Genomic DNA, 10,567 nt, shown 5'->3' on the forward strand with positions numbered 1-10,567 from the left:
CAGACTCAAGCATCTGTTTCCTGTTTTGGTGCAATTTCCAGCAGGCTCTGGTAGTTTATCAGGTCAGTCACCTTTGTTCAACTTTGGATGGATGTACTCGGTCAGCCAGTAGAAATACTACTGCATTGTGTTTGGAAATTTTTATTCTTGTACTAAAAATGGTGATGAAACACACATTATCACATGCTATTGTTCAAGAGGCTGCTTGACCAGTCAAACAGGAGGCAATGCCAGCGGAAAAGCCAATTTATCTTCGTGTTTGCCATTAGCCATTCCGTTCTAGAGTAGTTCCCATCACAAAAAGACCTAGGTTTTCCCTTAGCTCTTGCTCAAGTCAGGTCCAGCTTCAGGTTAGGCCTACCATTCTGTTTGATCTTCAGTTGCAGCTCAAAAGCAAGCTTAGTAAATTCATTTTTTACAAGAAACTCGAGGTCCCCATCTCCATCCATTCTGCTAACTTGCTCGCTACACCAGCTAAAGAAGAAAAATATAATAATACTGAGAATATTTTGATAACAAGGGAAATGGCATAACTTAGTAAAGGACACAGACATGTGAATAATACATTTTGTTTTCTTTATTAGAATATATTTATGGGAAGGTCAGGCTTCCTTTGGCCTCTGACGGAAACCTTTTGGATAATGTAAACATCATGTGACCGAAACCTTTATCCTGTGAGATACGTATCTCAAAACCTATAAGATGGTTTGGCACAAAATCTTGTACAGACAATCATGGTTTCCAGACAATGTATCATACTGACTTTGGTGATCCTTTGACTAGCGCCACCATGAGGTTGACAGTTGTGGTTTTGACTGAAATGTCTCAACAACTATAGGATGTATTGCCATGAAATCTGGTACACACTTTTATGTTCACCTGAGGATGAATTGTAATACCTTTGGTGATCCCTTAACTCTTCCTGTAGCACAATCATCAATCGTCTAGGCATGTGTGTGAATTATGTTATATATATAGCATTTACCCACTGATGTGAACGACTTAACAAGTGAGTGTAATTAATGAAAAACGTCCCAAGTTTGCTAAGGAAACAGCACGTACGCTGTTAATTAACCCTTGCACTTGTTAAATCATGCATTGACTGGAATCTCATGTGTCTTGAATCTTTGATGACTTGCTTACTTCCTCCTTCATGGAGCGGCTGAATTATAAATATACCGTTATGTTGATGTTTCCTATGGATTTTTAACAATATCCCAACACCTACACACACACACACAGAATTTGTAATGATGCAGTTGTGAAATGTGTAGTCTGTGTACTGCAGCCTGGCCTTCAACACATTCCCAAACACCCACATGCTTTGAAGAGGAACTTCAGCTCTGTGGAATGACTTCAGATAGACACTGGGTGCAAGGGAGATCATACTAAAAAAATAATATCAGTCTCTCTTTTTATATAAGACTTTGTTGTATTTCATCCATCTTTAAAAAAAATACCACAATTTATCTGACAGAGCCATCCTTAGTGAAAATGATAAAAGCTAAGAACACAGAGACATATTGACATGGCCTACATTCTGAATTGTCTAATGCCAACAAATTCACTTTGACAGTGCTATTTAAAGTATCACAGCAATGACTCATTATCCAGTTGTGATTGCACTTGCTGCTATTGTCCTCAGTGATGATAATAATGCCAGCTAGGGAGAGAGAGAGAGCGTCATAAAAGAGATGAGTACGGTTACGCACGCTGCATTTGCTTTTATTGCTCACACGGATGTATCTCAACCATTCTCCCCACTGTATTAACTCTTGGTCAATGACATAAGCTAATAAGGTTGCAGGAGATGTTTTAATGACAACGTTTTCTGAATATTTTGTTCTTTTAACTACTGAACTGAAATCATATGGAATCTAACTTTATTTCATGGCAGCAGAAAGGACGACAAAATACAAAAAAAAATCCATAATTCTGACTATTTGTGACTCAGAGCCCCAATGTATTTAAAACGCCATGAAGTCCAACAAGAAGATGCCTCTTTTTGCCTTGGCAGACATATCTACAAATACGAGATTCAAATACTTTTTTATAGTATGCAGCATGGCGTTGCATGAATGCAGTCAGCTGGCTGTGAATCACTGTGCCTTGTTGCCTTATGAAAACAGCACTAGATAAACTGTGACATATTTACACACATCACGGTGAGACTCTTTTACAGAACACAGGAGGGTTTTGTCAGCTTTCGAGGCACCGTGAGCGCAATAATGTCAGGATTTTGCGTGCGTTGGAAGGTTATGGATGAGAAAGGAAGCAAAGGGAATCTGTGTGTCTTATCTTTGTGTATGTGTGTGCACATTTGCCTACCTTTTGTCTTCAAGCTTGTGCAGGAGCATGAATGCACCTTCATCTGTATGCACGTGTGTGCGAGAATAAGGGGTCTAGCCTGAATGTGTGTTTATGCATGGATGCATAGTGTGCGTGTGTATGTGTGTGTGTGTGTGAGGCCTGTTGCTGGCCATCCAAGCAGACAGGTGTCAGGTCGTATCAGTGCCTCGCTCCGGTGACCAGGTGGAAACCTGGAGGAGAAAAGGTGAATCACCAGGCCACACTGGGGCAACAAAATTGCTCGGCTTAGTCTACCATTACCTAAACACACACATACACTGATGGGGACACATTCGCAAACACACACACACACACACACACTGTTATCACAGAGCGAGAGAGGAAGAAGAAGAGAAGAAACAACACAGGAGGGAAGGCAGGGAGAGTAGCTACATGCAGAGAGGAATGAGTACAGACTGAGGGAGGCTACTTGACTGGGTCTGGCACCAAACACACACACACACACACACACACACACACACACACATGTTCAGACTGAGTCACGAAAAAAGTCACATATGAAGTGAGAAACACACCTACTCACACATATGATTGCGTGACTGAGTCCAGCATGAGGCATGGAGCAGTAGAGAACATACACACACACATACACTAACACAAATACAAAAAAAGGAGAGAAACATGCAGTGAACAGACACATCAGATACATAACAGCTTGATTGGTTGGAACATAAAATACATATAAACACAGACACACCTCTTCTCTAGAGGGGCTATGTGTGTGTGTGTCTCCTGTATTTAGTCAGTGCTTGATGATGAGAATGATCACTCTTCCCTTTTCTCCTTCCCTCCATCTCTCATTTTCTCACTCCTAATTAATTTACACACACACACACACACACACGCACACGCTCACACACACTGTTGTGAAGATAATTGCTGCAGTAGTGATGCTGGCTAATGACAGGAGAGTGGAGCAGAAATAACAATCAATCAATCAAGTTTATTTGTCACATGTAATCATTTTCACAGTTAAAACGATGGGGCACCAGCCCTGATGTTCCTTTCAACGTATATCTGCTCTGTCTCACACACGCACGCACACACACACACATTCCTCTGCCACTCTCTTTTCACCTTTTTCCTCCTCTTTTTCAACTCAACCCACACACATACACGCATTCCCGCCTCCTTCCTTATTCACCCGCTGCCTTCTTGTCGCCTCCGTCACTCCTCTCCTCCTCCGCCACTTTTTGTTCCTTCATCCTCATTTCCTCCCCCTCTCTCTTTCCTTCTGACCCCACATTCTTCTCTCTGTCCCTTTCCCCTCCGCTCTTTCCTCTTTCTTATTTTCCCTACTATCTACCACCCTCCTCCTCTCTCCCGCTCTCTACCCAAATCTCCTGCTCTCCACCCCTCCTTCGCCTTTGGGCGCCGAAGCAACAGAAGAGTGTCAGGGAGCCTCTGATCACGGCGGCGTTAACCACAATTGAGGGTGACGTGTGGCGGGATGAGACCCGTGTACCGGAAAACCTTGGCTTGCCTGCCTGCATTCCGCCTGGCGCTTGCCTCGCCTTCCCTTTTCTTCTCTGTCTTTGTGAGTGAGTGTGTTTATGTGTGTGTGTGTGTGTGTGTGTGTGTGTGTGTGTGTGTGTGTGTGTGTGTGTGAGAGAATGCGTGTGCATAGCTAGCCATCCTAATGGGTAGGAAATGTTACCAGCCCACTGGGCTGTGAAGGGCTTAACTCACCTTGAGCGTTGGGAGCGGGAGGAAAAGACAGAGACAAACAGATAACAAGGTACATACTATTAAACACACAAGATAGATATTTTATTCTACTTTTTTTTAGTCTATTTTAGTTACTGTGTCATTTGTGCTGTTACTAGCTGTTACCTCATTTGTTTTTTGTGATTTATGTTAAGTAGCTACTGTAACATTGCAATCTATCTATCTTTGTGTCCATAGGTTGAACAATGTCCTCATGCACAAAACCATGTCCATAAAGAAATGGTTTCCCTAGTTTGGTCTGGGAGACCTTGACCTGAACAGAGCCCTGACTTTAAACCCATCCAACACCTTTGGGATGCCACATCACCCAACATCAGCGCCCAGCTTTAATAAGGCTCCTGTGGCTGAATGGATGCATGTTCAGCAATCACATATGGGTTCAGGTGTCTACATACTTTTGGCAATGTACTTTATTCCCTCATGCACATAATTCCTGTATCTCTTTCCTTATGAATTCCTAAATGACTTCAATATGTTTAAGTATTTCACTGTAGTTTCCCACATAATCGTACATTTATATTTCATGAATTAACCGGTTTTCTTTGTCCAAGTCCACATTTCTAGATCCCCATTTGAATTTTTTTTTTTTTTGCAATTTCAGTGCCATGTTATTCCATGCATAATAACTGTGAGCCAGGCCTTTTTTCACCCAACATCAATGGCCGACTTCGCTATTGTGTTTTAATGGGTGCAAATTCCTGCAGCTGAGTTCCAAAATCTTTTGGAAACCCTTTTGCAGAAGAGTTGAAGCTGCATATAGCTGCATATTAATGCCAATGCTGCTGGAATGGCATTTTCACCAGTCACATAAGGGTGTAATGCCCCAGTGTCTACATATTTTATTTGGGTGACCACATACTTTTGGTCACATAGAGTCACATAGGGTAGATATGAAGAGATGGTTTTTGCTCCTTTATTAGCTATCCTGTATGTCTTCCCTGCTGTGTAGATGAAAGGGGCAGGCAATAATGTTTGGTGGGGGCAGAGAATGCAGGAGACAATGGTAAGTCAATGGCCAGAGCAAACACACACACACACACATACGGACTCAGGCGCACACACACACAAATACGCACGAATGCACACACAAACACTCTCACCAGGCCCCAAATCGACTTGACGCCTTTTGCTAATTACCTTTACATTTTTACACTTCTGCTTACTCAAGCTTTGTTTTAGGCAACAGCGGGTAATTGATTTCTCCTCATATGTGTGTGTATGTGTGAGCTAATGGTTGGTCTGTCGGATGGTCGCTCAGTTACGACACAACGGACAGGAAATCTGTTCAGATTAGCAACGTTGTTCTCCCTTGCTGAATTCATAGTTTCGGTGAGTCAGGAAGAGCGTTTTGACTGCAGGAAAAACAGGACTGAATGAATCGTGGGGAGAGTTGTCGGCAGTGTCATGGCAGTGGAGAAGTGCACAAGGCGAGCATCAAGTCCATTATCGCTTGGAACTAGACTTCAAGTCACATTCAATGAGAAAAGTATCTACAGTCTGTCTTGGCCTATCTGTGTTTTAAAGGCAACTGAACATGTTGTTCCATGATGGGATAGGCAACAACACACTGTGCTGCTATTTTGGTCTTTCTCAAGAAGACCATTCTGGTTAACTAAAGGACAAATATGATAAAGAAAAAAGTAGCAATATTTAAAAAAAATCCAGCACACCATCAAATAAATAATGGCCTGCTGAATTAGGCTAGTTACCAACAAACATCCACCAGGAAGAAAGTGCACTGTTAGCTTCAGTTTGCAAGCTACATTAGCTTGTTAGCTGTAGCACATTGAACAAAACTACCTGTAATGTCAAGTTTGGTCAGTTTAGATACTAAATGGTGAGCATACTGCTGACAAAATGCTGTCTGTCATTGGCCTGTAGGCTTCAGGTATCCAATCAAAAGTTGGAGACCTAAGGCCTGGTGACAATAGAAAGTGGCAAAACAAAGTTCATCCATATGTCCTTAAGGTAGTTAGAAGCTTTGTGTAGGTTGACTATATTTTCAAACCCCCAAAGTGGGACCCCTACATGTACCGCACGTTCATGCACGCACACATGTATGCACTTATGGGCGCACTATAGACATTTTCATCAGTATGGGGGACAATTATTTCAGCGCTTAGCACCTACTGAGCACACCTTTCAACACCATGGACAGCGCCTCAGCAGACAAAAAAAATTATGTTTTGTCTCCCAAACTCCACCAAGGTATTTGTCAGTGTGCACAAGCGCAGGCTGCCAGCTCAGTGGCCAACTGTGACACATTCTCTGCCAGCTTTTTTCTGCCAGCTTACAAATTTCTTTGTGGCCTATAAATAACTTTATAGGCTATAACATAAAAATAACTTGACACAAGCGTCATACGCTAGCAACAGCCTTGACAACGACACATTGATTGATTAACACAGATACAGATACAGATAAAGGTAGTTAGGTAATAATAAGTGGGACAGAACATGTTCAACATCTATACAAGCGCTGACAACAAGTATAATATTATAATTATTATTTTGATTGTGGATAAAACTGGGACTATTTGGTAATGAATGTTGAAAACAAGGACATTTTAGTGTTTTACAGATATTTGTTGGGGACTCAGGACACCTAGCTTGAAACTGGGACAAACAAGACATCTGGTCACTGTAGCTTTGTGACATAGGAAATATTAGCAGGATTAGCAGGTGAACTTCTGTAGCTGGCAAGCTAACGGCTAATACACTAGCCAGCCAGGAACATGCTAGCACAAGTCAGTCACAATCATGTTCACAATAGTTGTCAGAGTTAGCTAGCTTGTTAACTGTCAGTTCGCTCATTAGTTGGGCGGCTAACAGGACAGTTACTTTACACTGTTTATTCCAGAGATGTATTTGTTCCATTGACTCCTGTCTCAGAACTGTTCAAAAAACTATGCCTCGTTTGTGAAATAGTTCCTCCATTTTGAACTCTACAGTATGACTACATGTTCCTTAAAAGATCAGCACTGTCAATTGCTAATGCTAAGAATTCATGTGGCAAACTTCACCAAAGTCAAACTCAACACAAAACATTTGCCAATCCAGTGACTGTAGCAATTTGATTGAAATGAATTGATATAGTTGCGAATTTTGATGTTTTAAATGGTGACGTGACTCCCCTCCATGCAAACATCTAATACTTTTAAAAAAAGTACTCTGTTATTTCACCTGAAGAAGTTTAAAGAGTTGAGACAGCAGCACACTTGGCTGTGAGCATCCATTTATAGAAATAAAATTTTGTATGCCAAATGGCTGCTGGGAAGGTATTGATGTTATGTCACTGATTTCATTAGGCTATATTCTTTTTTGTTTGAACATATAATTTGCTGCCTTTTTTATTTCGTTTTGGAGAATGGTATTAATCTGTCACAAAAGGGAACAGACACTTAGAAGCCTTAATGATAACATTTTGTGCAACACAGTCTCTTTTTTCTTTTGTTCTGTCATTTAGCGAGAGCTTTTGCTGCCGAATAGACATGGACAAGATTCAATAGTAGTCTAATTATATGTTCTGCTGCAGTTCAACCTAGATTGCTTGACACAATAATAACATTTCATTATTGATCATGAAGGTGCATATGCTGCTGAAATAATGCAAATATTTTATTTTTTCTGTAACAGCACCGACATAGTGGCTTGATTGCAATTTAAAGTCTGTGGTTTTGGAAGTAAACTCTTTGTGTCCCGCCCCTAATTTAAGTCTGAGCTCAAATCAATAATGTATTTGATTAAAAGTTTTTTGTGAAATGAGCACATAATTGCAGTCAACTTTACTTGACAGCAATGACCATTTTGCTGAGACAGAGACGACAGAAACTGTTAGTTTGGCAGTGTCAGATTTGAAAGTGATAATATTGAAAGACAAAATTAAATTTTAATCATGCAACACTTAAGTCATTATTTGTTATACTTTTCAGTGGTATTTAAGACAAATTAACAAGACAGTTGATTTTAAACTGACTGAACACAAAACTATGGCACAGTTTAGCATGCAGTATTGCATGTTCCCTTGTGCCTGTCTCCAAGGACAGGCATCCTATTTGCTCCCCAGTGACAGCAGTTGGGGAAATGAGAGCAGGCCTGATTTTGTAACTTCACTCTTTGTTGCACATGACAAGGACATTAAATTGTCAGGTTGGAAGAAAACAGGGGCCTTTTTTGGCCTCGTCCTGATAACAACGCATCATTATTTGCCTGTCATAGCGTGCAACACTGTGTTTGAGATAAACTCAGTCTTTCCCCCTCCTCCATCCCAGCAGAGAATGTATCTTTACACAGACAGTCTGGCTCTCCAAATGCTGTTGTGCATTCAAAGTTCTATTTTTTTCCCCTTATTTATTTCAGAGGCAATGTCAGGTCGCGATGCTCCTGACACTCTGTGGAGTTAACACGCAGTGGAGCTTCAAAGACGTGTCTTTCAAGTGTCGGAAGATGTAAGCCGCAATGGTGTCTCTCCCGTTTGGTGTCAAGGAGGTGATGTATTATGCAGCAGCGGCGCAGTGGGTCATGTTGTGTAAAGAACCAGTATGTGGCCCTGACAGGGTATGTGGCACAACCTTGAGGAGGTTTTAAAGATAGCACTGGCTGCTTAAATCCTTTGTCCCAAATCTATTCAGGCTGGAGTGGGTGCTCGACAGCAAGGTGAACTCTTTCCCACATTTACCTGTCGCACTGCTGAACCACTCCATAGCCACAGGGGACAATGAAAAAAAAAAAGATATCATATTTATATAATATAGCCATGCAAAAGTGAAGAAATATAAATATATTCATGTAAATATCAGGTATAGCTCCTTTAGTAAGAGGCATAAACTTAATATAAAAAATACAAATAATTTCTCTGTAAATCCATCCTCCACATAAAAATCTTGGATAAACATTAGAATAATATTTAACTACAGTATTTTAAATTTCACTGCCGCAGTAAAGGAGGGACAGAAGCCACATGCAACCATCAATATCATATAATTATCATTCACCCTCCTTTGTGGAATCAAACCAAAAGGTCAGTAAGATCTTACTCAGAAAATAGAATTACATTTGTGCAACTGGTTACCCAATTAGCGACTACGTTTAATTTTTGCTAACATTTAATTGGTATAATCCTAGCAAGCACCTGGCAGACACAAGAGAGCATTTTCAGGTAGTGTCTTCAGCAGTTGGAAGGTTGAATTACCAGTATTTTAACGTATTTTCACTGCTGGCTGCAAGTGTAGTTTAAAAATTATTTTTGGATGACTGTTTTCTCTTGAACTGTATATCAGTTAATGCTAACATTAGTCCGGGCTGGTCTATACCTACACCTTGTTTATCCAACTTGCTTTTCATGATTAATAATAGCCTTCTATCTAAGTTAACAATTGAAGTCTATTCAGATATGAAGCCAAGTTGATTAAGATATGTTTGCTGCTGAGAATCAAAAAACATAGTGGTTATATTGGTTGTCTTACCTCAACCCAAGTATGTTTCTGAGCTGTAGCTAGGTTGCTGCAAATATATTTTAGTTTGTTGCCAAGCTGTGCTAAAACCTGCGGCATAATAGGTGATTTATTACATGATGTTTTCAGGTACTTCATTGTGATCAACCCTGAGAGGGGAACAAAGGCCAGCTGGGGAAAGTAATGCCAAGAAGACAGGTGAGCTCACAGTGAATCCTTGTCACCACTCTTCTGAAGAACTCGATGTAACTTCATGAAGCTAAGTTAGTTTTCTCTCTTGTTTAAAATGTTTCTCTCTCTGCCATTGTTTAATTTCTCTTTCTTTCACCACGTGCTTGATTTTTATTCTTGTTTCTTTCTCACTCAGTGAGCTGTGACCTTGTAGCCTGGTTGCCAACCTTCTGCTGATTATAACAGAGGACATTTGAAGGTAAAATATTGTGTATCTCGCAATCCATTCTATCTATTTATTTGTGCTTTTATACTTTTTAAACAGTAGATTTCAAAGCAGTTGCTGTTTAGACCTATGACCAAGTTTTGCTGACAGCTCAGGATATTATAATTAACAGATTTACATTGACCCCCTTTGAAAGGGCATGAAACTCGAGAACTGTTTTTTTTCAAACACACTTACTTGAATATACTTGACATATTTGCATGAAGCTGTCACTTGTCTTATCCTCTTTTGTGATAGATGTTAAGGGTTATGTGTATTTAAATGTAAAACTGATCTGATCTCGTTACTGGACCATTAAGGTTAAGACATTATTTACAGTATATGTCTATGCAATTTATAGCTGTTTTTATTAATATGAATAAGAAGAAAACTTTTCAGTTATTGTAACATTTATAGTAAGAAACTACATGTAGATTACAATAGCAACACTGTAAAAATACTGTATATTACTGCAGGCCTAGCTACAGTATCAAACTGTAAACCTCACATTCTACAGCAGAATACTGTAATAATTTTTACAGCAATGAAGCGTTAAAGTAAATTACGGTATCGACACTGTA

The 10,567-nt window shown here is 40.1% G+C and overlaps 1 long non-coding RNA gene across 1 annotated transcript; it reads left to right on the top strand.

The window, feature by feature from the left end:
- Positions 1-8,314: 8,314 nt before the first annotated feature.
- Positions 8,315-10,199, top strand: LOC122976695. The gene is made up of 3 exons (XR_006401018.1): positions 8,315-8,585; positions 9,680-9,813; positions 9,918-10,199. It is a non-coding gene; the product is annotated as an uncharacterized LOC122976695 (long non-coding RNA).
- The last annotated feature ends 368 nt before the right edge of the window (positions 10,200-10,567 follow it).

The sequence above is a fragment of the Thunnus albacares genome, chromosome 24 (assembly GCF_914725855.1).
Source record: "Thunnus albacares chromosome 24, fThuAlb1.1, whole genome shotgun sequence".
NCBI lineage: Eukaryota > Metazoa > Chordata > Actinopteri > Scombriformes > Scombridae > Thunnus > Thunnus albacares.